The sequence below is a fragment of the Sciurus vulgaris genome (genome assembly GCF_902686455.1).
Source record: "Sciurus vulgaris genome assembly, chromosome: 11".
Taxonomy (NCBI): domain Eukaryota; kingdom Metazoa; phylum Chordata; class Mammalia; order Rodentia; family Sciuridae; genus Sciurus; species Sciurus vulgaris.
In genome coordinates this window covers 113,138,323-113,163,294 of record NC_136472.1, presented here as the reverse complement: position 1 = coordinate 113,163,294, position 24,972 = coordinate 113,138,323, and the positions used below count along the sequence as shown (strand labels likewise).

Sequence of the window (24,972 nt, the reverse complement as noted above, 5' to 3'; positions counted from 1 at the left end):
GGATGTGGGAGGGGTCTCTGGCCCATCCCCTTTCTCTCTGCTGCCTGGTCCCCAGGAGGCTAGCCGCCTTGCTGTGCCATCACTGTGCTGCCTTGTCACAGGCCGGAAAGCAGTGGGGCCTACAGACTGTGAACTGAAACCTCTGAAACCGTGAACCAAAATAAACTTTCCTTCCTTGTAAGCTGGTTTATCTCAGGTATGTCACAGTGATGGAAAGAGGGCTGACACACCCAGTTTCAGAATTCTGTAATAGCAGCACAAAATGGACCAAGACCGATCCTCCGCAGAGACTGGAGGAAGTGTGGCTGAGGACACCTTGATGCCAGACTTCTGGCCTCCAGAACTGTGAGACAGCACATCTCTCCCATTTGAAGCCATTCACTTGTGCAGTTTTGTCCTCCAGCCCTAGGAAGCGAACATGGAGCCAGCTTTTATCGCTTCTTTGTGATCCTGGGGGTTCCCTCCAGAGCTGCTGGTGCTCTTCCCCTTCCCCACAGTCGCACGCGGAGCAGCCGAGTCCTGGCAGCCTGTGCTCCGAGCAGACCAGGTTTCCATCCTTGACCTAGATTATATTTGTTGCCGCAAATTCATCTGTCTAATCCTATTTGCTTTTATTCAGTATAACTTCTGCTGCCTCTGATGCATGGAGAGTGTGTGTGTGTGTGCGCATGCGCGTGTGCGCATGCTCTTGCTGGTGTGAGGGGAAGAAGTGATGCAGGCATCATCCTGGGCAGCAAGCTTGCAGAACCCCTTGAGCCCATCTTCCTGGTGCTGGGGGCATAAGGCTGGGGACAAGGAGCCATTCTGGATCTTGTTCTTGGCCTTCAAATGCAGACTAGATCAGTGCTTCCTGAGGAAGCTGGGCAGGGGCCTGAGGGCATGGGGCTTCCATGGGCAGAGGGGCTGGGTTTTCTGCCTTCTTTTTATTGAATGGGGTTTGAACGTAGGGGTACCTTACCATGGAGATACGTTCCCAGCCTGTTTATTTTTATTTTGAACTGGTCTCCCTATGTTGCTGAGTACCACACTAAGTTGTTGAGGCTGGCCTCAAACTTGCCATCCTCCTGTCTCAGCCTCCTGTCACTGGGCTTATAGATGTATGCCACCAGACCTGACTTTTGCTTGTTTTTGAGAACACTCTCTTGAATGAGGATCTGATCTTGCTTAGCCTGCTCCCTGTAAGAGAAGATCGAGGAGAGAAGTAACCCTACCACTCTCCTTCACCACTGAGAATTGTCAAACCATGTGTTTGCAGATGTCATAAACTTTGCCCATTTATGGTTTCAGTCACAGTTCCTGGAGAGTCTCTTTATGCTGGGCCTCTGCTCCTTATCCATGTGCTGAAGGTGGGTGGAGGTGTGGACTCAGGGCACGTGAGGGGTGAGTGGAGATGGGAGTGTGAAAAGATCATGGGTTCAGCTCAGTCCTGGTTTCATGGTTGCCTTAATCTATCCTGTGTTGCTAACAATGGAATACTTGAGACTGGGTCATTTTTAATGAACAAAAATTTATTGACTTTTGGAGGCCAAGAAGTTCAAAAGAAGTCCAAGATTGAGGGTCAAGCATCTGATGAGAGCCTTCTTGCTGCATCATCCCATGACGGAAGGTGTGAGAGGATGTGGGGGGAGAAAGAGAGGAGAGACTGAGACTCCCTCCTTTTGTGAAGGTTCTTTTATTAATATTAGTATTAGTATTAGTATCATTACTATTAACTATTTTGCAACACGAGGGATGGAATCCAGAGGTACTCTACCACTGAGCTACACCCCAGGTTTTTTATTTTTATTTTTTTAATTTTAAGGCAGAGTCTTGCTTAATTTACCAGGCTGGCCTTGAACTTGTAATCCTGCCTCAACCTCATGTAGATCGTTTTATGAGGAACCCATACACTCAAGAACAAATCTACTTCTGTGATGACAGCAATAATCCATTCACTGTCCCCTCATGACCTAATCAGCTCTCATTAAGCTCCATCCCCCAACAGTCTGGTGGGGGAGTAAGTTTCCAGCATGCAATTGGTGGCCACATTGAAACCATCACAGTGACATGGCCAAACCAGCCTTACGTATTCCTGGAGCTCCTGTCTGGCCTCCTCCATCTTTGTATCTGTGGCATCAGCATAGTACACAGAAGGTGCTTAAATGTTGCCTGCATAAATTTAGCTTAAAACAAAACTCCTGCCAAGAAGACAGTTCAGTGGTTCAGGGAGAGGTAGGGCGACCAGGGAGGAGAGAGTTGCTATAGTTCAGGTGAAAGATGGACAAGGTCTGAATGAAGGCATGGCCCACAGGATGGAGGTGGAACAAGAAAGGGAAACAGGGTTGAGTGTCGCCCCGCTCGGATATGCCCTGCGCTACTTACTGTATTCACAATGTCTATTTTGTCCTAATATCTTTGCAAACAAAGTTTGGCCGTTCCATTTTCTAGATGAGAGGGCTGAGGGAGCTGGCCCTTTGCACAGCCTATGCGGCGCAGGCAGACCCAGGGCTCGAGCGCGGGGCTGGGTGCTGGGCTGATGGAGTTTAGAGATATTGCTGATGCAGAATCAAAAGGACTGGCTGTGGCAGGAACTGGGGATGACTCAGGTTTCCATATGGGTGATGGAGCTGGTGGGGAGCCATTAGCAAATGAGTTCATTGGGTTGACCCCATTGGAGAAGAGAATGCTTTTAGGTTGTCCATGTCCAGCGCTGGCACATCCTGTGGCCGATAATTTATTGATAATGCTGGTGCCTCTGGCTTGACTGAGTGCTTTTGGCCACAGAGGGATGCTCCGGAGAGGCCGCTGGCTCCTGGATGCCACTTGGCCTCTGTGGGGTTGCCAGCAATGCAGACACAGTGCCGCCAGGTGGTGGAAGTTCATTCCCCGACCCGAGGGTCCTGGTTTTTCCAATCGGATGTCCTCTCTAGCCTGGAAGCCATCACCAAGCAGCAGCGCTGTGTGAGGTTGGACATGCAGGGCCGTCCTGGATGCCTCACCCCCTTTCCACTACTCCTCCCCTCCTTCCCTTCCTATCCATTACCCAGGCTGCATGCAGACCAGTGGGTTCCAGGCCAGAATGGGTTCTGAACCTGAAGTCCTCAGGCCAGATGTCCCTGGACCTCACCTGTGTCTCTGGGAGAGCCTCCTCTCTATCATACACATACTACGCCGCCACAGTATGCTGCACTGAGGACACAAATGAGTAAGACCCTTTCCCTGCCTCCAGAGCTCTTTAACAGGGTGGGGAGGAGACTGGACATAGACATCGCACTGAGATCCCGCTGGTAAATGCTAAGTTGAGAAGAGAGGGGAAGGGCCAGGACAGCTACCCCGAGCAGGTAACATTTGAACTGAGCTTATGAGGATGAACAGGATTTTGTCAGGTGGGAAAATGGGGGCACAAGGGAAGGAGGAGCATCTCCAGCCCAGAGAGGAGTTTGTGTGTGTTTGGGGAAACAGATTAATTCCACAAATACTTACCTAGCACCCTCTCTAAGCCAGCCTGCGCTGGGGATGGGAAGATGAATAATGCATGACCCGGATGAGGTGTCTTGCAAAAGACAGCTTCTTTCCAAGGACTTGTACACAGCTAAAGAACTGGGCCACAGACCTTTTACACAAGCCAGAAGTCTCCACCCTAGAGTTCTCAGACCCAGGACTATAAGGTTAACCTATTGGGATAGGAGAAAAACCCTGAAACTTGTGATCATGTGTGTTTGTTAACTAAGAACTAAGCAAGCATTTGCACTTTTCCAATGGTCCTGGGTCTGCACTTAGTCCCATGTCATGCCCACTTGTCACATGCAGGGCCGGAGGGAAAGAGAGCAGAAGATTTCCATGACAAGCGCCAGAGGGATCCTTGCATCTTCATTCATGTTCAGCATATTGTGACATATTTATACATGCTCAGTAAGGTGGACGGATCTGTGATCTTTTGTAGTTTCAACTGAATTAATCCTCCCACAATGGACAAAGCACAGTAAATTTTCGGAAAAGATCCTGGGGTCAAGAGAAGGCCAGTCATGCAGGCTCAAGCAGAGAGCAAGAAAACAGCAAGGCCGTTGCTCCCCTGCTCAGATGGGCACTTCAGTATCTCCCATCTTGAGTTAAAACACAAAATCTAATCATAGGTGATAGAAGCTGGCCAAACCAAAATTCCAAGTGGTCAAGATCATTGGAAATACAGATTCAATCTGATGTTCGTAATATTCACATAAAGGTTTATTATGCCTTCAGTTATCAGCTCCCTGTGACAGGGCATGTAAACATAAATCACACATAAACTAACCTACATATACTGGAGATGTGTATTTCAACTTCAGTTTTTTCATGGACAGGGATCAAAGAAATTTGGAGACCACAATTGTAGGCAATAAGGAGATAGTAGGGGTTGTGTAAGCAGATGATGTGTTTGTTGCTGTGTTGTTTGTTTGGAAAGAGCACCTGGCACCCTGTGGAGCAACAGACTGGGGGAGCGGGAAGGGCAGGGGGCAGAAGTCCAGGTGAGAGAAGATGAGGTCCCTGACCCAGGTTAGGGGAACCAAGAGAGTAGATTCCCACGCGAGTTGTATTCAGTGACTAGATTGTAAACAGGGAAGTGGGGATCTGGAGTTATTGTCTGTTCCTTGGGTGACCAAGAAAATTGTGGCACCATTTTATTGACCAAGATAGCAAGTGGAGGTGAGGGTGGGTTTGGGGAGGAGGATGACCGGTTGAATCAGACATGCCAGGGAGAATTCTGCGTGGAGCCGTCCTGCTGAGTCAGGCTTCTGGAGGTCTGGTGGCTGGTTTGGGGCAGGGCCTTGGTGAGCGGGGGTGACGATGAAGGAGAGACAGGAGTAAAGGGAAAGAAACGGGACCTTCTGGCTGGGCCTCCTGAGTCTGGCCAGGACACTGGGCACTGTGGCCCCGGGCTCATATTCTGACCATTTCTCTATTCCATCTCTGGGAAACACTCCAAGTGTGGGAGCCCCTGTGTCTTCTTCCTCCTCTGAGCCACCATCTTGCATCTGATCAGTCACTTACCCTTGCTGCTCCAGGGCCAAGTCATTGGGAAATCCTGATGGGGCTGAGGGAATCCTTGCTGGAACTGTTAGAGCTGAGATAAGCAACCGGAAAGGCAGAAGAGGAGCTGGGTGGGGCAGAGGGGTGGGTGCTGTACAGCCGCCAGGCCCCGTGGTGGGGGCGGGGGTGAAGGGCCCCGCCGAGGTCAACTTCAGAAAGGAGGGATTCCACTCTGGCCTGACCTGCTCATTTCTGAGCTGCAGGACGTGCTCCACTGAGAGACCACTTGAGGTTTGACATTTGCTCTCAGTGACATCTCTGGGGGTGGCACCCAGAGCCACCAACCTGAACCCCTGGCAGGATTGGGAGTTCTCTGTGCCTGGGGGGTGGGCAGGGTGTGTGAAATCAATGGAAGTTTTGTGACGATAAAGGTGTTTCTTTGGAAGGGAAAGGAAGAGTGATAATGACAGGCAAAAAATTCTCAAAATTAAGACAGTAAAGAAGATTTAGAAATAAAGAGTGACGGATGGGGATGGGAGATGGAGGAGAGACAGCAAACAAAGGAGAGGAGAAAGACGGCAACTGTAAGAAACACAGCAAAGGGGGAAGTAGGAAGATGGAAAGCGAGGGAGATGGACAGAAAATCAGACGTGAATAGACCAAGAGACAGAAGCTCAGTGACAAAGACAGAGGCTAAGGGTAGGGAGGTGCTGGCAGGGACAAAGAGAGGCCAGCTTGATGGATGGAGCCCTTGTCCTTCTTCCCCACTGTGTGCCTGGTCCCCAATTGCAAAATTGCTGGAGAGAGATCAGAGTGAACCACCTGTGTCCCCCCTGACACCAGAGGGGCTGTGGGGTGTGATGCTGTGGCAGCTGCCTCCTCTGCTGGGGTAGGACAGGGGTCTGGAGAGGAGCAGCCTGGTATGCAGCCAGGGATCCCGAGCCGAGGGGCTGCCTGACTTGCTGTATCTGCTCTGGGGGTCTCTTGACCTACTTTTCTTTTGGAACAAAATTGGAAGCCCATTGGGTGGAAGTTCAAGGGCCATTTGATTCGGGGGGAGAGATGGCTCCCAATAAACAGCGACCAAGGCTGTAGGTGGAGTCACACCCTGAGCCCGGTGAGTGGTGTCATTAGCCAGGCTGTGGGCTGCAACAGTGGGAACCCCCTGAGCACGCCAGGGCTGGTTTTGTGAAGTCGACTCATAATGGGAGGTGATAGCGAGGCTCAGAGGACCGAGCTCAACTCTGGCTGAGTCAGTGGCCTACGTCTAGAAAAAGAATGTGTCATCACAGGCAGAGGTTGGGCTACTGAGGAGGTGGGCTTCCCAGCCTGTCAGTGTCCAGCAGCCTAGGTCAGAGGAGGGGTCAAGGAGTGGGCACACTGGCCTGTTCTTCTCAGGGAGGATGTCCCCTCTGGAGGCCAGTGTCCTCTGCGGGGCTTCCCAGAGCTCAGGTGAAGCATTCCCCCGCCCCCTCCCATTTCCTTTGATCTGATTGTGTGCTCGTCTGGTAACAGTGACAGATTCTGCTTCCCTGGAACAGTGATGTCGAGAAGAAGATAACCTGAGGTGGGGACTTGCCACACTAGTCCCTGGAATTATTTGCTATTGAAAAGATAATACACTGGCAAGAAATGCCACGGATGGAGTGAGCACGTCTTAAGTGCTGTGCGAACGTGCGTGCCGTTCATTCTTAGAACACAGCCTCGAAGCTGGGTCTCGGGGCCAGCGCTTTCTCTTCAATCACCTTCCTTCTTGTGGGAGGTGGGGTTGGGATGATACTGGGTTTCGAGCCCTGGCCTGTCTCTAGTCATCCCCACTGTGGCTGGCACCCAGGAATCCCATCTATGGACAAGAAGGACTGGGAACAGGTGCTGGAACAGGGGACTTGGTAGTGGTAGTAGCTCCAGGTAGCCCTGCTGGCCCCAGGCCTCCCCAGCAGAGTCCCTCCAATCTGAACCAGGATCACTGTGAAGGGAGGTCACAAGGCTGGAGGAGCAGGGGCACTTTCTCTGTCCCTTGCTATTAGATCAATAAGGGAAAGTCCAAAGGGGGCCAGAGCCGGGACCCCTTTTCAAAGGGGATGTGATGGGGGAGAGGCGAGTGATGATACCTGACTGAAGGGAGAAGCCAGATCGGGACCTGAATTCCAGGAGGCCTGGAGCTGGCGGGAGGGAAGAGGAACAGAAAGGAGAGAACCCGGACTCCAGCTCTGGAAAGGAGCCTCCAGATGGCCCAGGCAGCTGTGTTCTCCTTTGCCTCCCTGCCCGGGGCCCAGAGGCCCACAGAATGCTAAAGCTGGAGGGAAAGGCAGTCGAGGACAGTCTCCCAGGGGAACCAGGAATGCTTCCCAGGGCTGCCTACTCCCGTCCTGCCCTCCATTGCCATCCTGGGAAGAAAGGTGGTTCTAACATTGGCAAGCAAAACAGAGCAGCGGCGAAACCCTGACTCAGGCCTCGCATAACCAGCAGGACTTATTTTGGTATTTTCTAGCTGTTTCATTAGCACCAAGAGTTGATTGCAAGAGGGTTGAGGGGGCGGTGGGAGAGGGTGTTCGCTCCCCGAAAAGGGGAATGGAAAGGGGAGCTGGGACTCCTGTTGGTGGAAGGGCCCAGCCTACCTCCCCAGACCTGCTCACCAGCGATGTCCTGAGATGGGAGTTTTCTGGGCTCTGAGCGGAGGCTCCAGGGTAGGGGCCACCTGGATACAGACACAGCCCTGGCTGCCACCTAGTGCCTGGCTCCACCCAGCCCCAAACCCAAGCTCCTCTCCCGTGTCCCTTAGGGGTAGGCCTGCGGGTTTATCTGGCAAGACCGGCAACCTCCCAAGTCAAGAGATAAGGTGCTAATCAAATTCTCTACCTGCAGGTGGTCAGCATGTCATCTTCCCCACTGCAGAAGGAGTGGGCGTTCTCTGCTCTCTAGCAGGCCCTGCTGCCCTTGGTTTATCCAGCTGCGCTGAGAATCTCCCTGCATCCCAGATCTGGGGGTTCCTAACAACACCCAGCATTGACCTGGCTCCAGAGTGAGGCAGGTCTCAGGGACTCAGGACTGCTTTTCCAGAGGAGGTAGCAAAGGAATAAGGATAAAACCATACTGGAGGGCCACGGAGACTGAGGCCCTGCCAGGCTCCAGGACACAGCCTGAGTTCGTGGTTTTAACAATGGTGGCAGGTCTGTGCAGTATGATGTCCTTCTACATGATTTTTCTCTTACCCTGGGATTTTCTGAGGTGGATTTTAGAAGGCTGCTCATTATTGCAGATGAGAGAGGTGAGCTCCTGGTAAGTGGCCGTGCTGGGGCCCCAGCAGGCCTGTGGGCTACCCTTGGTGCCTTTTCCCCTTCACAGACCAAGGCCAGCCTTACACAAGTCCTGAGAGTTACAGGTGATAGAGTTCTTCACGTCTGTGACCTCCTCGCCTCATTTCTCACATCAGCAGGGTGCAATGGGAAGCTGTTTCTTGTGGCAAAGAAGGCCTGTGCTCCCCTCAGGCTACAGCTTCCTCACAGAATGACCAGGTCGCCCAGCCTGGCTCCTGCAGATCCTCACACTGGACCAGGTAGTGAATTGGATTGAGGATGTGCCTGGACGCGCCAGCCTGGGGCAAACCCACATGTGAAGGAGCTAGAAAGTCCCCTCCATAGACAAGCCTGGCCTGGGAGAGGCCCTGTGAGCTCTGCCATGGCCCTGGTATCATTTCTGTCCCACTTTAGCTCCCCCTCCTTCCTGCGCCCTGTTACCAGCGACACTCCAAGAGTGCTGTGCTCTACCTGAGGGCCAGGAAGGGGAGAGCCTCTGAGATTGCTGTCTCCCCTTCTGCAGAAGGGTGCTTCTCCCATTTCTGCCCCAGGTCTCCAGAGCTGGGCTCATGGTCACATCTCAGAGCAGTCTGGCAGCCCTGGGGTCAGGGCTGGACCCCAGTGGTGCCCTGCCAGCCACGGGCTCTAGGTTCCTCGCCTGCTCGCCTCCTTCTTTAGGAGAAAGTCACCTACCCATAAAGTGTCCTCCAATTTAGAGTTTTCTCATGTTTTTTCATTAGCACCAGGAGGTGATTGCAGGAGGTTGAGGGGGAGGTGGGAGAGGGGGATTCACACACAGAGCACAGAAAGGGGGCCTGCGACTCTCCCTGCTCCCCAGGGAGGTGGTGAGATGGGGAGCTCAGTTAGACTTACACGGTTTCTGGTTTAGTCCGTGTTGTGGTTTAGATTTAAAATGTCCCCTAAAGGCCATGTACTGAAGGCTTGATTGCCAGTCTGTGGCATTACTGGGAGATGGTGGAAATTTTGGGAGGCGGGACCTGATTGGAGGGATAGGTCCCTGGGAGGTGTGTCCTTGAAGGGTATCTTTTGTCCCTGGCTCCTTCCTCTCTCTCTTTGCTTGTGAGTCACCCTGAGGGAAGCAGCTTTCCTTCACCACGTGCTCCCTGCTGTGATGTTCTGCCTTGCTTCAGCCCCACAGTGATGGGCTCAAGTGACCATGGACTGAAACCTCTGAAACCATGAGCCAAAATAAGACTTTCCTCCTTTAAATTGATTTTCTCAGGTATTTTGTCACAGCAACAGAAAGCGAACACAGTCCTTATTCCACGCCCCTGCCACACGCCTCTCACCTACTAGTTGGGCACCCTATCCTGAGCTTGTACTCATGCCCCAGCTCTCCGGGCCTGAGCCTTGCTCTACCTGGGTCCATTTCCAGTTCTTACCCCTTTGCTCACACACTCAGCCCTGGGGTAATTACTGAACCTGAGATTGGAGTTGGAGAAAAGGAACCTCGATAGAAGGAGGGGACCAGGAGGAGGGGATGATAGATTGCCTGGGGACTATTGGGAAGTCCACAGAGGTGATTAGCATCCAAGGGTGCCCCGGAGGCCACTCTCTCTGCTTCAGCATCACAGGTGTCTGGCCCTCAGGTGCCTGAGACAATTCTTTTAAACAATTATAAAACTTGTTGTAGTTAGGCAAGACAACTAATTAGTTATCCTAATTAGTTGACCTGATGACTGCTAGGTCAGAGGGCCAATAGAGTTTAATCTCCTGCCTGTCGTTACCTTACCCCTGGGGCCAGGTATCATATTACAGGCTTGGATAAATTGAAGGTAAATATAATTATCTATTTTTAAGCTGTTCATGTTTAATTTCACAAAAATTTCCTTCCGGCATCATAAAACTCAGTGTCCAGTTGCTCATTCTTGACTCACACTCCTCCCCTCCGGCCTTTCCACTCCTTTTCGTTACACCTACCGTCCTGCCGCTGAAGAGTGGAGCCCTGACTCTGGTTTCTCCAGCCCATCAGCTTCTTCCTGCTTTGCTTTCCGCCCTCTTCTGCCCGCTCCCAGGTGAAGCTGCTCCATACCTGTCATCTCGCAGCCCCTCACCCCGTTCTCCGCCCACTGGACAGCAGAGCTCCAACCTGGCGCCAGCACCGGTCTTCCCACACCCCAGCACCTGGGTGCGGAACAATCCTGCAGCCATGCGGATGTAAGCAGAGCAGTGGCATTGTCCCCAGTCCCCAGGGGAGCTCTCCCAAGCCACCCCCAAGCCTGGGCTCCTCTCTGTGCTCTCAGAACTTCCAGGCTTACCCATTGTAGTACCTATAAGAGGTGCCATTATTAAGTGGCATTTTATAGGTAGACATGAAATGGGGCGAAAGGAGAATGTGAATGAACTGCTTAGCGTGGGAGTCTCAGGTTCAGATTCCTTCAGGAGCTAGGGGCGATGGGGGGACGTGACTAGATGTACATGGTGGATGTTGGGGGTAACCCACAGAAGACATGTTCTGCTGAAAGACCTCGCCTTCGAGTGTGAACGTGGCATTGTTCAGGTCCCTCAAGGCACAAAGCCCTTCCCCAGTTGGAGGTGGCAGGGTTGGGTGGTGGCGGCAGTGGGTACACAGAATGACTAAGGATCTTGGGATAGATTGCTGGTGGGTCCTTAATAAACCAGGAGCACATGTGACTCTGCCACCCTGATCCCCTGTAGGATTGGTCTGCGTAGCTCATTTTGGCTCTGGCACAAAAGTCCCGCTTGGAGGCCCTGGGACTTGAGGTACCTACTCAGAGGCAGCCAGACTGGCCTTGGAAGTCATAGGCAGAAATGTCAGACCAGAGAGACATAGCAAGCAGGGATGGCCTTCCCTTTTCTTCTCTGAGACCCTGTAGGCAGGTATGGAGACCACCATTACTGTCCAGGGAACAGGGCCTATGGTAGGGGTCTTTGGGACTGCAGATGAGATGAGTCCTCATAGCCCCCACCATCCAGGACAAGAAATTACAGAAGCTGTAGCATTTATGCTTCCTAGTGGGTAAGACCCTGGCAAGCTTGTTGCTCAGGGGGTTCGGGGAGCTCTGAAGATGTTCGAGTCCTGCCTTTGCCTCCGGTTCTTGGGGAATGAACATTTTAGCCACTAGAGGGCGCAGAGGTCCCAGAAATGGTTTGTCAGGACTCAGCTTCTAGGAGGAGAGGAATGAGGTATATTGTTGGAAGACAGAGAAAGAGCAGGCGAGAGCGAGCGAGCAATGCCGGCGTGATTCTAGAATGGCACTCTGACCTTTTAAAATTATTGTCTCCAGCTCTAAGGACATTCATTGATTCAGGTATTCTGGAGGGGCCAGCTCTGAGCTGGTAGGCTCTCTGGGCATATAGACGCATCTGGATGCTGGAGGAGCTTCAGACTTGAAAGGCAGGCAGACCCTCAAAACCTCAGTTCCAGAAAAGGAATTTGTGCTGAGGGACATGCTGAATAAGCATGGCAGGAACCCCAGGATGGAGTGTGCATTCTGTCTGGGACTTGAGCAAAGGCTTCCTGGTGTTATGGGTGGTATTTGCTGTGGGTCTTGAAGTGTTAGATTGCAACTAACTGACAAGTTAGGAAAAGGCAGGCAGGAGAACGTCTGAAGTCCAGAGGCAAGAACCTGCTTGGTCTGTCCGAGCTGGCTAGACAGGAGAATGCCCTGATGGAGTCCTGGGATGAGGCTGGAGAAAGGAGCTATCAGGTTGGGGAAGAGCTGGGGGCTTAGAGGGAAGAGGAGTCTCTCCTGAGATTCTGGGCAGACCCTGCTTTTGTGAGACCTGGAGTTTATATGACTTTAGATGGGTCCATGCAGGAGAGGCATCTGAAACTGAACTCATTAGCTTCGCGGGGAGTCCTCCTCTGCATGGGAGATCCATCATTTGGATGACCTTACTTCCTTTTGGGGCTCTGGCCTTAGTAGCTCCCTGCTGGAGGCACGGGCTTCTCCTCTCTTGCCCTTTTGTTTCCATTCATGGGTCCCCTGGAGCCAGAGCAGCTGTGGACGGCTGGACTTAGGGAGCCAGCTTCTGGGGTTTCATCCTGAGAAAGGGGGGCAGACCTGCACTGTGGGGGATGGTGGGAGATGGATGGGGGTGACCTTTAATACAGAATCTAGGTAGATGGTACAACCCAATTGTTCCAAGGGGGGGCTTTGGATCTACCACTCCCCATTCCCCTAGTGCTTTAAACAACACAGGTGAGACAGATTTTCCTATCTGCCAAGTATTTTTGCGGGGGGTGGTACCAGGGATTGAACTCAGGGGCACTTGACCACTGAGTCACATCCCCAGCCCTATTTTGTATTTCATTTAGAGACAGGGTCTCACTGAGTTGCTTAGCATCTTGCTGTTGCTGAGGCTGGCTTTGAACTCGAGCTCCTCCTGCCTCCGCCTCCAGAGCTACTGGGATTATAGGTGTGTGCCTCTCTACCCTGCTTACTATGTATTTTCACACCTTTCCTGTCTTCCCCACCATATACCAGCGAAGCAGGCAGTACTTTCCTCTGCAAAAGGTTCCAGTTGGTCTCAATGCTATGGCAGGTGCGTTCTGAGTATATGCTGTTTTGCTGAGCTGCCCCCAGCCCCGTCCTATACATCTCGTTCACAGTTGACACAACAGTTTGTAAACCAGATTGCCTTGCTTGGGCACCTGTACAGGGAAATGTGTCACTCTAGGGGTGAAACCACAGATGACCTGGCTTTGGTATTTTCCCTTTGTGCAGTGCGTTTTGATGGTAAAGCGCATGCACAGGTAGGGCGGAGCCCTTTCCACCCTGACTGTCCCCACTGCGGTGAGATAGAGTTCTCACCTTTACCCCTTCCTGGGCTGCTGTGAGACCTCTCACCTGGTCAAAACCTCCATGTGAGGCTTTCACTGTGCCATGGATCTCTGTGACTCAGTGTTGGTTGCAAGCGCTTCTAGGTGTTCAGTTGGGGGATTTCAGCCAGGGCAGGGAAAGGAGAGGGGTGTCTGCTAACTCAGTCGGAGAGCTGAGCCTCCAGTTGTGGTTCCAGGACAGACCACATCAGGCATAGCCTTGTACTCAGGAGTCCCTTCAGCACCCATGGATGGCTCCTGTGTGCCAGGGCCTGAGCTGCACTCTGATACATGGAACCGGGAGAGGAAGTGTGTGCCTGAGCAGGAGAAGCCCCCGTGTGTTTCTGGATGGCCTCCTTCTCTCAGAATCCACAGAGAACAGTAGAAAGCACACCAACAAGATTGGGTGGGATCCTTTCTCTGCTTCTTGTGCCAGCATCTGGAGTGACCAGATGCCTCTGACCTCCACTGATCTTTCTTGGCCCTGGACACAGGCTGAGATGAACCCACCTCTAGGTCCATCATACATCTTCACAAAAGCCTGGAGCAAACCCTTTCTTTCCTACTTTCCCAAATGACAGGAAACAGCAATCGAATGGAATTAGTGAAAGCATCTTTTCTGTGCCAGCGAAGTCCTCTAAGCAGATGCAGAGCAAGCAGATGGGGTAGGAATGGACTTGGGGAGGAAGCCTCTGGTTTAGGGTTCAGTATGTATCCAGGTGACTGGGGTGACAGCAAAGGAGGGTCATCCAAGTACCCAGGTATTTCTAAATGCTTCAAGGCCAGATCCAGAAACCCTAAAGCCCCTGACTTGCAACCCTGTGAAGGGAAGCAGACCCGGTTCACGGTTTTCTGCAAAGCTTATGAGTCAGCCTGAGTTTATGGTGGGGAAGTGAGAGGCGGGGGCTGGAGGAGTTTGGGTGAAATGGAGGCGGGGCAGTGGGAGGACCCAGGGGCGCTCTGCAAATGGGTGACGCCTCTGTGTGTGTGTCAGTTGTTTCTGCTCCCACCTTTCTCCCCAAGGTCTGGCACAGATCAACAAGTGTCGAAGAGTGAAAGCATTCTTGCCCTTGAACTTCTTCAGGAACTCCAGGTCATCTGGAGACGGCAGTGGGGACTGATGGCTGGTGCGGGCAGCTGGGAGCCTCTCTTCAGCTCACTGCAGCTATGTCTGATTTTTGATTTTTGAGTAGGGGGTCTCATTATGGATTTGCCCACTGATGAACTCTCCTTACAGATCTTGAGGCTCAGGAGGCCTGTGGGGCCACCTCATGACTGGGAGGCTGCCTGGGTGAAGATGCTTCAGATTCCCTAAAGTCCACCCCCTCCTCTTCCATTACCTCATGTGAGCCCCGCCACAATGCCACGAGGCATATCTCACTGATATCACAGAAGATGAACTTGAAGGTCAGAGTGGCTCACCCAACGTCCTGCAGATGGCGTGTGCTGGGGACGGAGCTCCAGTGAATGCCCCTTTGAAGGGAGACCCTGTGCTCCTTCTGGCATTGCAGTGGACTTCACAGAACATCTTTAAATCCACTCCTGCAAGGAGCCTGGGACCCTGGGGACCCTCCAGAGGTCTGACCACATCATGCCAGTGGTTTGAACTCAGTGGCACAGATTCCTCTAACATCTCCCCTGCTGTCTTCCCTCAACATCCGGTGTGGGAGGCTCAGGGGACACAGAGGAAGTGTTGACAGTAATCAAAGGCAGGTGCAGTCAGAGAGGACCGCAGACTTGGAGTCAACAAGCTTTGCTGACCAAGTCTCCATTCAGTAAATAATCTTGAGTGTGAACCCTGATATTTACGTATTTCAAATTTATACTTGTACGTAGACACCAAATACATATGACCATTATAAAACACACAAAAGATAAATTAAAAATAGTAAGGATGACATAACATGCAAGGATTAGAACTTCCCTTCAGGTTACTCCCAGAGAGCTCTGCCAGTCCCCAGACAGCGTCTCAGGTTCACCATTGGGACCAGCCCTCTCGGCTACCCTTCAGCATTTTCTTTGGCTCAATATGGCTTTGCCTCCCCATGCTGTGGTGCCAAGGTGGTGGCGACCCTGCTGAGCCCAGCAAGGAAACTCATTGCCCCCCATGGCTGGCATCCGGGGCCTCTTGGTGGCAGCTCCTATTGCTGCCTGAGCTCATAACTGCAGTCTCACGGGAAGTTCAGAAAACTAGCACTTTTAGTTTAAAAAATATTTCTTTTGGTTGTATAAGTAGCATTGACTATTGACAGGATGGTTGTCATTTTCACTTCTTCTTCTAAAAAAAAATTGGGTGTTTTATTTTTTCCATAGACTTTTAATTAGTGCATTGTGATCATGTATCATAATCACAGTTATTATGTGATATGTAACATCTTCGTACATACGCATGATATAACAATACAACTTGGTCAGTATCGTTCCCCAGCATTTCTCCTTTTCCTCCCCTCCTGCCTCCCCTGGTCCCTTTGCTTTTCATGAGACCCCTCACCCCTTTCTTTCCCTTTTCCTCTCTAGCTTCCACATATAAAAGAAAAATATGACCCCCCATTTCTGAGTTTAGTTTATTTCGCTTGACACAATGCTCTCAAGTCCATCCACTTTCCTGCAAATGACATAATTTCATTCTTCTTGATTGCTGAATAAAACTCCACTGTCCCTTATTCTTCTCTGTAACCTAGGCATGAGGCTGTGGGTGGAAGGAAATATTGAGCGGTAGGTTTCCTCCTTGCCCGTCCTGGCTTAGCACCTGTGACAGTTGATTCCTTTAGGACATGTCCTGCCCACAGGAGCTCCATCTTTTCTGGGATGGCCTGGTGTTTGAGTTTTACTTGTCTGTTTAATCTAGGGCTGTGTTCCTTCAGTGCTTTATGACTGCATCTGCTGGTCAGCTGCAACATTATTTACTTTATACTTTTCATAAGTAGGGTTCACTTTTTAAAATTCGACACCTCCTTTAATCTTGTCTTAAGCAATAAAACTCACAAAATCCAGATTCGATGTGTTTAATTGGTTTCTCCAATTAAATGCATAGGTTGAAATAAATGCATAAGTAGTAAAACAAAAACAAAAACAAACAACCTCCCCAGGTACCACTGTGATCACTTCAGCATTACCAATGGATGGCCTCACACTCTGGGGAGCAGAGTGGAGGCAGGGAGGGACAGTCTGGCCAGGCCCCAAGAGGTTACCAACAGACCCCTTGAAACACTCCAAGAAGCTTTCCACATCTCACCCTCTCAAGATCCAGGCCCTGTCTAGCTAACTGTAGGCACTGAAACTGGTGCCTGGTTGGAAATGGAGAGCCACAGTGATGCCAGGCCATAGAAATCACTTGCTTAGGCAGATGTAAAGGGACATTGGCCTTCCCCCAAGGTGAGTGACCACAGCTTATACTGCAACCGGGGACTGGGATCACAATCTTGTTTGGGCAGCTAATCTCTTTTATTTGACACTCCCGTCCCCAGGGGCTAGATGCTTCAAGCAGAAACAACATCTTCTCCATGTCTCCCAACACTTGGTCCCTGGGTAGGACAGTCTAAGGTCTGAGGTCCTCTGGGATGGTGGTGGCCAGCTATGTGTGGATGTAGTACTTGTGCCTGCTCCCGGATGACATCTTGACTGTCTTGGGACATTTCCACAACTGTTCAGGAAAAGCCGGGGGAGAGAGCTGAGCTTTAGGATGCCATCTGTCAGAAATGCCCTGGAGTGCCAACTCAGCAGTCCTGCTGGGACCTGAGCTCTGCCTTTGTACATTCTCTCTATCTTTTCCTCTGCTGTCAGACACCATTGGGCCATTTCTCCCTAGATTGCCACATTAGGAATGGAGGTCAACTCTCCACTGACAATTTATTCATAAAGCTCGCTTATTAGTAAGGAACTTTATTTCTAATTTTCTTGTTGACCTTATCTTGCTCAGAAAAATAATAAAATGAAGTTATTCTTGGGACTGGCATCTACCAAGAACTCAAAAATATTTATTTATCTTAAATCCTTTTACTCAAAACAATACATTTCCAAACCTAAGTATCTTTCTCTCTGAATTAAGTATACTCAGTATGACTCTCACCTTCTTCCTCCCCAAGGTGATAAAATCAGAATGATTTCTTTGGGAAATTCCCTATACTGACTTTCATCTCAATAGACTTTGGTGGATCCATTCCTCTTTCCTCCAGACTCAAATGGTGTCAGTGTGGCTACAAATGAGTTGCTTGAGTTGAATGAAAATTCCAGATTCCTGGGTCCACCTTGGAAGAGTTTGATTGGCTAGGTGTGGAGTGGGTCACACGTAGCTCCATTCTTTGAAAGATCACTGGGGTGGGTGTCTCTGAAGCCTTGGGAACACCTGTGCCACAGCTGCACTGAATTGCCTAAATTACAGGGAGAACTTGGCTCAGATTCGGGATGGGGCCCTTGACAGCCAGGCGTGTGTTGAGTAAGGCCCAGGGCTGAGAGGGCAGGGAATCAGCTGATGTTAAGATTGCATTTCTAGCACAACCAGGCACCAGGGCTTACAGTTTCTTGAGGTTCTCTTCATAAATGCACCCTATAATCAGTGTAAAGGTTGATGCTCACCCTCCTACGTGCTTGCAAGGGAACCACATTTCCCCTCTAATCTACAAGTGGTATCAGACCATGTTGGCATTTGCTTAAAGAGGAAGGGACCTGGCACCGAGTCTCATTTTGTGTCATGGGAGGTTGTGATCTGTCAAGTGACCATGTCTATCCACCCTCATTCTTGGGTTAGGGACCAAAGGCAGATTTCTTTTTTTGTTTTTGGTACTGGGTTTGACCACATCCCCAGCCACATCCCCAGTCCTTTTTTTATATTTTATTTAGAGACAGGGTATCACTGAGTTGCTGAGGCTGGCTTTGAATTTGTAATCTTCCTGCCTCAGTCTCCCAAGCTGCTGGGATTACAGGCATGTACCACTGCACTCGGTCCAAAGGCAGACTTTTGAGTGACAGTAGGTGGAGATCTGTGTGGGCTCATGGGGCTTGGTGCTTAGCTGTTTTTATCTTTGGGGCTTAGAAGCTGCTGAAAGATTCTGAAAACTTGCCAACACTCTTAAACTATTCTAGAAAATTTTACTGCAAGTGAAGGAAAGTAACTTATTGACTATCTTCCATGTGCCAGGTGTCACCCAACTCTTCTTTACACACATCTCACTTAATCTCTGCAATAATCTCATGAAGTTAATATTTTAATCTCCATTTCAATTTAGGGGAGGATTGAAGCTTGATCTTGCCCCAAATAACAATGACGGCCAGACTCAAGTCTCTTTCTCATGGTCACATAACACTGAAGTGAGTATTCTGGTGGCCAAGAGATAGATCTGCCTGCAGTTTGCTGTGTGCTCCTCTATGACACTGGGCTGACACGCTCAGAACTGCACTGTTTCAAGGAGAAGGCGAAGTAGAAGAAGAGCAGGAAGCAAACCAAAGCGTCTAGTTTTGAAGAAGGAGATTGTCATGTCCATAGCCTTGTTGTGCCAAGGCACTGGGGTGGGTTTCAGAGAGACCAAAGAAAGTGCCCAGAGACAGAGAGGAAGGCATATGGTTTATTGCGCAAAGTTTCCCAGAGATTAGTAACAGTTCCAAGAAGAGTGCAGTGGCTTCAGGCCAAATAGACAGCACCTCTGTTCATCCCAGCGCCTTGCCAAGCACCGACTCCACGCCCCCACGGGTTTTGTCCTGTGGCGGCCAGCTGAATAAGTGGCACGTATGCTTTCCAAGGTGCCCTCAGTTCTGCGCTTGTCTCCACCCAGAGAGGGGTTTTATAGGTCAAGCTGCAGAAGAGTGACATCATCAGCATGAGCTCGCTTTGCTTGCTCATCTGGCAGCATCCCAAAGAGCAACTGTCCTGCGTACCTGCAAGAAAGCAGCTTTCTGTAGGTAACACGAACCCGTCCTTGTTTCCAGTCTGCAGGAGAGAAAGTCAGTGTCTAGACCTTACGATCCAGGCTGCTGTCATTGTTCCCTTAACTTGACAAGGTTCTTTTGGAAACAGGAAGGGGGCATTCAGGGATGTGGTATTTTGCTGTGCCCCTATTTTTAGGGATGATGCAGAGATACTTGATCTTTTTAAATTGTTTCGATTAGTTATACATGACAGTAGAATGCACTTTGATACATCATATGTAATAGAGTATAATTTCTCTTATTTCTGGCTATACATGATCTTTTAATGTTACTATGTGATTGTTGTTATTTTCTTTCTTTTTTAAAAAAACTTTTTAGGTGTCAGTGGATCTTTTATTTTATTTACTTATTTGCAGTGCTGAGGATGGTACCGAAGACCTCACACATGCCAGTCAAGTGCCTTACCAGAGTCACAGCTCCAGCCCCTGTGATTATTATTTTCTTTGGTAATATTTTTAACACACATTTATGTTGAAAAAGAGGAAATTTATATGAAATTGATGATACCTGTTCTTGATTTTAAAATGACAATTTTATATGGTTCCATCTAATATGAAGGCAAAATTTGAGCCTCCTTTTACTCCTGCCTGTATTCTCTCCCATGCGTTGTGGTCCAAGTCCCTGCAATGCTGTGTGTATGCGCGCCTGTGTATATAACATAAACAGCTCGATGGTATCTATCCTCTGCAACTTGGGTTGACTTTTTAAAACATGGAGCTGGTTACTTTTTGAATTTGGCTTATCATTTAGGGGTTGCTTGGAGTAAAATAAATTAGGGTCCGCAGTTCAGAAGGTGTTTAGACAGTCTTTTTTGGGTGGGCGGGTGACCTAAGTTCACATTATTGTTCAAATGAGCAGTAGAAGGAGGATTCTGGATTCTAGCTGGGGCAAAGTGTAGGCTCAATAAAACTTGGTGTGTTGGAGCACTGGGGAGCCAGGAGACAGGTTTCCCTTGTCAGAGTCGGAGCTCGATTAATATCATCTCTCCATTCATCTGATAGCCAAGCCGAGGTTCCCCGTGAGGGTTTGATGTACTCAGGATTGAATGTTAGCACTTTCTTCTGATTTTGTTTGATGTATTTGCTAATTTTGAGGAATTTTTTGTTTGTTGTTTTGTTTTGTGTTAAAGCTCATTGGCAACATGAAGGTAGAAGTGAGAGAGATCCAATCATTTGTTAGAAGGTTCATCTAAAAGATCTAACTAGTGTATTCTTTGTTTATAGAATAAATTTTTACATGATGGTTGATGGGGCATCTAGAAAGAAATCATGATCTAGGTGGGTGGGTGGTGAACTGACCATTTGCAAGATATGGCTTTAGGTCAGTTCATCTCAATGGCTTAGCAAACACTATGCTCCACGAGGGTACTATCTGTATTTTCTCAGTCTGGGCAGATTTCCCCATGGCTAAGACCCCTTTTCTGGAACATGAGCAGAGGAATAGATGAGAGATGCTTACCTTACCTGTAAGGATCTTGAGATCCCTGCCTTTTGCATGGGTTTTACTTATTTATTTATTTTGGTATTGAAGATTGAACCCAGGAGCACTTTACTACTGAGGCACATCCCTGGCCCTTTTTATTTTGAGACAGAGTCTTGCTAAGTTGTGGAGGGCCTAACTTGCTGAGGCTGGACTCATACTTGTGATCCTCCTGCCTCAGCCTCCCTAGAAGCTGGGATTATAGGTGTAGACCACCACATCTGGCATTTTGTTTTAAACAGCTTAATTTAGATGTAATTCACACAACATATAACTCACCCATATATAATTCACTTTATTTCTCTTTCCACATCTTTTTATTGGTGCATAATAGTTGTACATAATGGTGGGATCTGTTGTTACATATTCACACATGCACACAATGGAACAATAGAATTTGGCCAATATCACTCCCCAGTACATCCCCTCCTTCCCTCCTCTCACCCTTTCCTTTCCTTTCTGATCTTTCTTTGATTTTCATGAGATCCCTACCACCTTTCTTTCTTTTTTCTTCTCCAGCTTCCACATATGAGAGAAAACATATGATCCTTGACTTTCTGAGTTTGACTTATTTGCTATGTATTGGTCTCTAGTTCCATCTATTTTCCTGAAAATGACATAATTTCATTTTTTATGGTTAAATAAAACTCTATTATGTATATATACCACATTTTCTTTATCCATTCATCTGTTGATTGACACATCAACCTAGGCAGTTTCTATGGTTTGGATGTTGTTAATTGTGCTGCTATAAACATGGGTATGCATGTATCACTATAGTTAAGATGACTTTTAATTCTCCAGGGTAAATACCAAGAAGTGGTATACTGGGTCATATGGTGGTTCCATGCCTGGTCTTTTGAGGAGCCTCCATACTGATTTCCACAGTGGTTGTACTAATTTACAGTCCCACCAACAGTGTAAAAGTGTTCCTTTTTATCCACATACTCTTCAAAATTTATTATTTATATTCTTGATGACTACCATTCTGACTGGTATGAGATGAAATCTCAGTGTAGTTTTGATTTGCATTTCCCTAATTGCTAATGACTTGAACATTTTTTTTCATATATTTGTTGGCTATTTTTATTTCTTCTTTTGAGAAGTGTCTGTTTAGTTCATTGGCCCATTTAGTAATTGGGTTATTTGATTTTTTGGTGTAAAGTTTTGAACTCTTTAAATACTACAGATATTAATCCACTGTCAGAAGAGTAACTAGCAGATTTTCGCACATTCTGTGGGTTCTCTCTTTGCATTCCTAATTATTTCCTTTGTTGTGTAGAAGCTTTTAAATTTGATGCCATTCCATTTATTAACTCTTGGCATTATTTCCTGAGCTTTAGGGGTCCTATTAAGAAAGTCATTGCTTGTGCCTATAAGCTGGAATGTTGACCCTACGTTTTCTTCTAGGAGTTGCATACTTACTGGTCTAATTCTGAGGTCTTTGATCCATTTTGAGTTGATTTGGGGGCAGAAGGAAAGATTAGAGTTCAGTTTCATTCTTCTACATATGAACAACCAGTTGTCCCAGCACCATTTGTTAAAAAGGCTGTCTTTTCTCCAATGTACGTTGGTGCCTTTGTCAAGGATCAGATGACTGTATCTGTGTGGGTTTGTCTCTATGTCTTCTATTCTGTACCATTGGTCTGTTTTTATAGCACACAGTTTTCGTTACTATGCCTCTGTAGTATAATTTCAAGTCAGGTATTGTGACGCCTCCAGCATTCCTTTTTTGACCTAATATTGCTTTGGCTATTCTGGGTCTTTTATTCTTCCACTGTATTTCAGGACTGTTTTTGCTAGTTCTGTGAAGAACGTCATTGGTATTTTGATGGGGATTGCATTGAATCTATACATTGCTTTTGGTAGTATGTTCATTTTAGCCATATTAATTTTGCCTAGACATTAACATGGAGGTCTTTCCGTCTTCTAAGATCTTCTTCAGTGTCTTCAGTTTTCTATAGCTTTCATTGTAGAGGTCTTTCACCTTTGGGAGAGATTTATTTCTAGGTATTTTATCTTATTTTTTGAGGTATTGCAAATAGAATTGTTTTCCTGATTTCTTTCTCAGCAGATTTGTTGTTGGTATATAGGAAAGTTATGAATTTTGTATGTTGATTTTGTAACCTGCTACTTTGCCAAATTTATAATAAAGCTCTAGCAGTCTTTTGTTGGAGTTTTTTTTTTTTTTTTAATCTTTTAGGTATAGGATCATATCATCGGCAAACAGTGACAATTTGACTTCTTCCTTTCCTATGTTTGTCATTTTTATTTCCTTCTTTTGCTTAATTACCTGTTAGAATTTCTAGCACTATATTAAATAAGAGTGGTGAGAGTGGACACTTGTCTTGTCCTAGATTTTAAAGGAAATGCTTTCAGTTTTTCTGCATTTGCTACGAGGTTGGCTTTGGGTTTTTCTATATACAATTTTTTTTTCTTTTTTTTATTGTAAACAAATGGGATACATGTTGTTTCTCTGTTTGTACATGGCGTAAAGGCATACCATTTGTGTAATCATAAATTTACATAGAGTAATTTTGTTTGATTCATTCTGTTATTTTTTCCCTTCCCCCCACCCCTCCCACCCCTCTTTACCCTCTATACAGTACTTCCTTCCTCCATACTTGCCCCCCTCCCTAACCCTAACTCTAACCCTAACACTAACCCTTCCCTCCCCCCCATTATGTGTCATCCTCCACTTATTAGCGATATCATTCGTCCTTTGGCTTTTTGAGATTGGCTTATCTCACTTAGCATGATATTCTCCAATTTCATCCATTTGCCTGCAAATGCCATAATTTTATTATTTTTTATGGCTGAGTAATATTCCATTATATATATATACCACAGTTTCTTTATCCACTCATCAATTGAAGGGCATCTAGGTTGGTTCCACAGTCTCGCTATTGTGAATTGAGCAGCTAAGAACATTGATGTGGCTGTATCTCTGTAGTATGCTGATTTTAAGTCCTTTGGGTATAGGCCAAGGAGTGGGATAGCTGGGTCAAATGGAGGGTCCATTCCGAGTTTTCTAAGGAATCTCCACACTGCTTTCCAGAGTGGCTGCACTAATTTGCAGCCCCACCAGCAATGTATGAGTGTACCTTTTTCCCCACATCCTCGCCAACACCTGTTGTTGCTCGTATTCTTGATAATCGCCATTCTAATTGGGGTGAGATGGAATCTTAGGGTGGTTTTGATTTGCATTTCTCTTATTACTAGAGATGTTGAACATTTTTCCATATGTTTGTTGATTGCTTGTAGATCTTCTGTGAAGTGTCTATTCATTTCTTTAGCCCATTTGTCGACTGGATTATTTGAATTCTTGAAGTAGAGTTTTTTGAGTTCTTTATAGATTCTGGAGATTAATGCTCTATCTGAAGTATGATTGGCAAAGATATTCTCCCACCTCTGTAGGCTCTTTCTTCGCATTGCTGATAGTTTCCTTTGCTGAGAGAAAGCTTTTTAGTTTGAATCTATCCCAGTGGTTGATTCTAGCTTTTATTTCTTGTGCTATGGGAGTCCTGTTAAGGAAGTCTGATCCTAGACCAACAAGGTGAAGATTTGGACCTACTTTTTCTTCTATAATCTGCAGGGTCTCTGGTCTGATTCCGAGGTCCTTAATCCATTTTGAGTTTAGTTTCGTGCATGGTGAGAGATATGGGTTTAGTTTCATTCTGTTGCATATGGATTTCCAGTTTTCCCAGCACCATTTGTTGAAGAGGCTATCTTTTCTCCATTGCATATTTTTGGCACCTTTGTCTAGTATGAGAAAATTGTATTTATTTGGGTTTGTGTCCGTGTCCTCTATTCTATACCATTGATCTACCTTTCTATTTTGGTACCAATACCATGCCGTTTTTGTTACTATTGCTTTGTAGTAGAGTTGAAGATCTGGTATTGCAATACCCCCTGTTTCACTCTTCCTGCTAAGGATTGCTTTAGCTATTCTGGGTTTCTTATTCTTCCAGATGAATTTCATCATTGCTTGCTCTATTTCTGTAAGGTACGTCATTGGGATTTTAATTGGAATTGCATTGAATTTGTATAGTACTTTAGGTAGTATGGCCATTTTGACAATATTAATTCTTTCTATCCAAGAACATGGAAGATCTTTCCATCTTCTAAGGTGTTCTTTAATTTCTTTCTTTAGTGTTGTATAGTTCTCATTGTAGAGGTCTTTCACCTCTTTTGTGAGATTGATTCCCAAGTATTTTATTTTTTTTGAGACTATTGTGAATGGGGTAGTTTTCCTAATTTCTCTTTCTGAAGATTCATCACTTATGTATAAAAATGCGTTGGATTTATGGGCATTGATCTTGTAACCTGCTACTTTACTGAATTCACTTATGAGTTCTAAGAGTTTTCTGGTGGAATTTCCAGGTTCCTCTAAATATATAATCATGTCATCAGCGAACAGGGATAGTTTGAGTTCTTCTTTTCCAATTCGTATCCCTTTAATTTCTTTGGTTTGTCTAATTG

The 24,972-nt window shown here is 47.5% G+C and overlaps 1 protein-coding gene across 1 annotated transcript in view; it reads left to right on the top strand.

Annotated features, from left to right (window-relative positions):
- The window catches only part of SMIM35 (small integral membrane protein 35), a 75,744-nt gene that overhangs the window by 17,573 nt on the left and 33,199 nt on the right, over nt 1-24,972 (top strand). The window lies entirely within an intron of this gene.